The sequence below is a fragment of the Suricata suricatta genome, chromosome 13 (genome assembly GCF_006229205.1).
Source record: "Suricata suricatta isolate VVHF042 chromosome 13, meerkat_22Aug2017_6uvM2_HiC, whole genome shotgun sequence".
Classification (NCBI taxonomy): domain Eukaryota; kingdom Metazoa; phylum Chordata; class Mammalia; order Carnivora; family Herpestidae; genus Suricata; species Suricata suricatta.
Genome location: NC_043712.1, coordinates 46,519,713 through 46,525,712, shown reverse-complemented (window position 1 = coordinate 46,525,712; position 6,000 = coordinate 46,519,713). Strand labels below are relative to the sequence as shown.

The 6,000-nt window shown below is 37.4% G+C and overlaps 1 long non-coding RNA gene across 1 annotated transcript in view; it reads left to right on the top strand.

Annotated features, from left to right (window-relative positions):
- Positions 1–6,000, top strand: part of LOC115277095 — a 119,329-nt gene that overhangs the window by 23,794 nt on the left and 89,535 nt on the right. The window lies entirely within an intron of this gene.

Sequence of the window (6,000 nt, the reverse complement as noted above, 5' to 3'; positions counted from 1 at the left end):
GAAGATGTGGTATATATATATATATATATATATATATATATATATATATACACACACACCACATAAATATCATATGACTTCAATCATATGAGGAATTTAAGATACAAAACAGATGAACATAAGGGAAGGGAAGCAAAAACAATATAAAAACATGGAGGGGGACAAAATATAAAAGACTCTTAAAATATGGAGAACAAACAGAGTTGCTGGAGGGATTGTAGGAGGGGGGATGGGCTAAATGAGTAGCGGGCGTTAAGATATCTACTCCTGAAATCATTGTTACACTATATGCTCACTAACTTGGATGTAAATTTAAAAATTAATTTAGTAATTTAAAAAAATTTTAAGAAAGTCCAACAAAAAAAAATTACATGCATTTTGGAGAATGGTTTGGAGGAGAAGCTGGAATGGATACTGGTGGATGGACCAGTAGTTCAGAGGACAGATTATGGTAGTTTAGACCAAAGATTTTGTATCTAAGATGGAAAGAAGGAGAATCCATTGAGATATATTTAAGAAATATTATAAAAAAAGTTTAGCAATAAACTTGAGATGGCAGATGAGGTAGAAGAAGGTGTTAGGCAGGTTTGTACAACTGGAGAGGTTGATAATTATGGTCGCAAAATAGGAAACACTGGATGAGGATGCAGTTTGAGATGAAGGTCATGGGTTCAGGTTCAGAGAGCTTGAACTTGAGACGTGGTGATATAACCAGATGGAGATGTAATGTTAGAAAGATGGGTCTGTAGCACAGAGAGGAGTGCATATTCCTAATTCAGACTACTTTACACTAATGAAGAAATGAAAATTTCTTGCACAAATTTTAGCATAGAAGATTTGTTTAATTTCCAGTTCTGAAAATTTTCTAGCAAAAAATTTGATAATACATACTGATATCACCTCTCCTGTCTCTCAATTTGGTCAATTATTCTGATGACATTTTTCATAATCCTTTACGTTGTTAATGCTGTTTTATTTTAAAAATTGTAGGTTCATCATTTTCTTTGATTACTCCTACATAAAGACCAGTTCCCAAGACCTGAACATAATTCATATTCAAACTTAGAATAATCTAATGAAAAAAATTCAGAGGACCACACACACAGACACAAAGACCACTAAGAAACAGTGCCAGGAGAAGATATTTACTACATAATATTCCTGACAAGAGTTTGTTATAAAATTTCTCTCTCTCTATTCATTCTTAACAAATGAGAAAAATAAAGGTGTAGAAAACTATATTATTAGAAAATCACCTAAAATTAACATCTTAAAAAATTTTTTAATGTTTTTATTATTGAGAGACAGAGACAGACAGAGCATGAGAAGGGTAGGGGCAGAGAGAGGGGGAGACACAGAATCTGAAGGAGGCTCCAGGCTCTAAGCTGTCAGCACAGAGCCCAATGCAGGGCTCGAACTCACAAACTGTGAGATCATGACCTGAGCTGAAGTTGAACGCTCAACTGACTGAGTCACCCAGGCGCCCACAAAATAACACCTTTTCAATGAAGTTTTTCATGGCTCTTCTTTTCCCTGTACAAGTCTGTGTTGATTATTCCATTCATCTACTGGCCGTCCGTCAAATATTTATTGAGCACTTGTTATGTGCAGGCATTCTTCTAGACCCTTACGATACATCAATAACAAAACAGTAAAAGTTACCTGTCTTCATGGCCTTTAAATTGTAGTATGGGTGGCCATTTCTGTTGTAAAGTTAATCACATTATAGACATATCACTTAAAAGAGTGCTTCATGTTTTTATACTGCATCAGCAAACATACAAGGTCTGGCTTGTAAGAAATCAACACCCACATTACAAAACACTTCTAAAATAATTTCTGTTACATGAATGAATCAGGGATAAAAACCATTTCCTTAACAATCATAAACTGACTGCAAAGTGATTGTTCATCTAAGAGAAACCTTGGCAGAGTTAAAAGTTTCAAGAAACAGACTTTGGTACTAAAATAAGGCACATTACATTTAGATTTAAATTTTTCCATTATCATACTAAATGCACAATCATAATTCAATACTGAAAAGCTAGATATGGTCATAAACCAAGGCATAGTTGAAATGAAAGTTTAGAAAAATTATCATAAGCCAAGATTTAGTATCATTATGATGGCAGCTTTAGAATTTTAGTGTTGACACCCTAGTCTCAAATTGTATTTAATGTGGTCACAAACCTAGGCAGTGTTGAAATGAAAGTTTCAAAACAACTTGAAGACTTAGGAAAAACATAATCAATGTAAATGCATTATGATATTAATATTTCATGGTTCAAATGAACAAAAATTGCTTTTTGTTACAAAAATGGATAGGAGATAGTCTGAGTATAGAAAGTAATATTTCCTGTATGGGACCATTCCACAGTCTGCAATTCTATCGAATCGTACTTAGTGAGCTATAACCCTGGCAAGCACTTTTCTCAAAATAGATTTTTTAAGTCTATTTTTCTAGATCTAAAGACATAAAGCTCAAAGCGCTTCTTGAAAGAGAATTAAACACAGTCACCCTTATCACCTGGAATATCTGGTTTCAGCCCAAACTTATATGTCATTCTGAAAAAAGCAAAAGTGAAGTAGTATCTTCTTTTGAGGAGAGACTGTGCAGTTAAACACCTCACTGGGTATTTAGAGCCCATGGGTAATGCACTTCTTTTGTGTAGAATTGTCCTTGACCGGGAGGTCATACAGGAGAAGTGGGGAGCACTACATCTCTTCCCGGGAAGGAGCTCTTCATTTTTGTTTGCTCCTCTGCCCCTGGAAATGAGTGGGGTGAGGGTTTGGGCCAGTAGGTAGTTGCTTCTCTTATTCTGTTTAGTGTATATTTAGTGTCTGGGTATTTGGCACAAGGTAACTCATTCTCTGACCTTGTTTTGAATGCTATGGTGTGGATGTATTTTCCCACATTCCAGAAAAAAAAATATTGCAATGCACAAATATAAAAGTGTAAGAAGTAGAAAAGGGGAAGTGTGGGTATAGTGAGTAGAAGTTCAGTCCTTTTAAACCTTCCTGGCAGAGTAGCATTAACATTAACATGGGCTTTGGAGTTAGGTAAACCTGAGTTTAAATTCTAGTTCCGATACTTTCCAGCTGAGTGATTTTGGTCGTTATTTAACCTTTTCAGGCTTCAGTTTCCTTATTTATAAGCTATAACACAACCTTCCTCATAGGAGAAGTATTAATTGGAATAGTACATATGTATGTGGCATATATATACATACATATATATATAACATAAATATATGTTAGCATAATGGTAAGCCCCCAATAAATTCAAATTATTATTAATACATTGCCAGGAAAGAAAATGTGGGAACAAATGATATAAATGTTTTATTAGTAACATGAGCGGAATTCTTTGTGGGCAAAACACTTAAGATTGGATTTTCAAGTGGTCATCCCTTTCACCATTGTATTTAGGCTCACTCTACTGGTAGTAAAGAATATATCAGTCCATATACCTTCTTAGGCCAGAGTCATGGAGCACGAGTCAGTGCATACAACTGGAAGCATTTGTGGAGTATTTTACATTTTATGCAGTCATTTGTCTGTCACCTTCATAATGTTTGCCTTATTCTCAGACCATCTATCATTATTTTCTTAATAGTTTTCTTCAAATTGACTCACCTTTTTTCTAACTTCATCAAAGTCCCATTTAAGCTACATTAGCTGTAAAATCTTGGATTTGCTGTGCGAGTTATATTTTCTAATGCACTCTAAACACAAATACCTTAAAAAAGTTCCACCTCCAGTCCATATACCATCTATAGTCATCAGAAGTCCCCCCTGCACTATGTCACTGCATTTTGGAAAACACTGACACACAGGATATGCCTTGGCCCTCGTAGTAATTATGGGAGACAAGCAGAGAAAACATAATTATCCCTATTTCAAAGATCAGGAAATGAGATTTACAGATAAAATCTTACAGCCAATATATTTCCGTAACTGGGCCTGGTACTCATGCTTTCTTCTTATCAACCTACTGCTTCTATACTACCAACTCTTTGAAGGAATGCAAATTTAGAACTAAAAGTAAACTTTTATCCATTTAGACCTGACTATTTTGGAGTTTTGTGGTAATCTGAATAGAAATGAGACAGAAAAAAATCAGTTAACAAAGGAAAGGGGAGTAGATTGCCTTGTTGTGGCAGGCGGCCTCCAAGATAGCCTCGATTATCTCCTAGCATTCGTACCTTGTGCAATCCCCTTCACTTGCGAAACTGCTTCCTAACCAATAGAATATGGCAACTTAGAGGGGGTGTCACTTCCTTGCTTAGTTTGCAAGATTGTGACTTCTGTCTTGCTGGAAGTTTCTGTTTCTCTGTCTCTCTCTCTCTTTCACTGATTTTGATGAAGCAAGCTGCCACAGGAGGGAGGCTCTCCTGCCCTCGGCAAGAAGATCTGAGGACAGCAGGGAACTGAAGCCCTCAGTTCAACATCCCTCAAGAAATGTTGGAAATCCTGCTGACAGTCCCACGTGTTAGTGGGGAAGCAGATCCCTCCCTAGGCCTGCCTTCAGATGAGATCCAGCCTTTATGGATGCCTTGCTTGTAGTCTTTCGGGAGACTGTGAACCAGAAGACCCAGTTAAGCCATCTCCAGACCCCTGACCACAGGCGTTTTCAGCTATTCAGTTTTGGGGAGTGGGTTAATCTATTATACAGCAATATATAGCACGAGTCCACAAGACTCATTTCCAGAAGTGATTCCATCACTGGTGTGCATGGGCCCCAAGTGTTTGCAGTTCTGATGAACTGTGGTATCTAACCCTGGAGACACGTTTTCATTCTCCCATTTTCCTATTCTTTCTTCCCTTCCTTCTGTCTTTCCCTTCATTTCTCTTACTCTTTCATACTTAAAAAATATTTAATGTTTATATATTTATTTTGAGAGAGAGAGAGAGAGAGAGAGAGAGGGAGGGAGTGAGTAGGGGAGGAATAGAGAGAGAGAGGGAGAGAGAGGATCCTAAGCAGGCTCTGCATTGACAGTACACTGTCAATGCAGAGCCCTATGTGGGGCTTGAACCCATAAACTGTGAGATCATGACCTGAGCAGAAATCAAGAGTCACACGCTTAATCCATTGAGCTACCCAGGCCCTGCTTTCATACTTTTAATTAACAGAGGAGCTGGAAACTTAAACGTCAATAGCAACACAAAAGAGAAGTCCTGCATCTGCAAAATGTTATCATTTACATTTTTCCATGATGCTCTGTGCCAGTCTTCGTATGTACGCTTCATAGTGCATATGTAGGAGTTACCTGACCAAGGTTCGGCTCTTGGTACTATTGAATCCCCATGGAGTTGATTCAGTGCTATCCATTCCATTTTGTTTTCATTTTTCTACTTGTGGCAATATCTTTATTCTTTTATAGGCTTTGTGTACTCATGTTCTGTGTCTTTTCCTTTGTAGGCCATTTATAGCACTGATCTATCAGTACCTCTCACTCACTTGGATGTGAAGATGGTTTTTCCTGCAGGAACCTACAGAATTAAAAACATAGACCATAAAGAAATAACATTCGTGCTTTACATTGTCTTACTGAATTCCTCCAGTTTTTTCCATCCACCACACTACCAGAAAAGATTTTCACTTTTGAGTCGTCTCTGCTTCTATTTTTCACATGCATGAATAGCGAAAGGGAATTAGGCAAGGACCATTCCAAGTGAGGTTATCTGTATGAAACCTTGAAAATAATCTGAAGCTAGCCTTGATAAACGGGGGAGGGGTGGGGCATGTGAAGGGATGAAGTAGGTAGTGGGGAGGTATATATGGACAAATTTGAAGCACAAATTTCTTACTATATGCCAGCAACATTTAATAATAGCACTCCTAAACACACACACACACACACACACACACACACACACACACATGAGTCACACTATAAAAACTCTTAACAAGTGCTGGCAAGTCAGATGGCAGACTCACCCCGAAACCTGTCTCTCCAATAAAAACCTCATAATTAAAAACAAGGCTGTCCATAAATC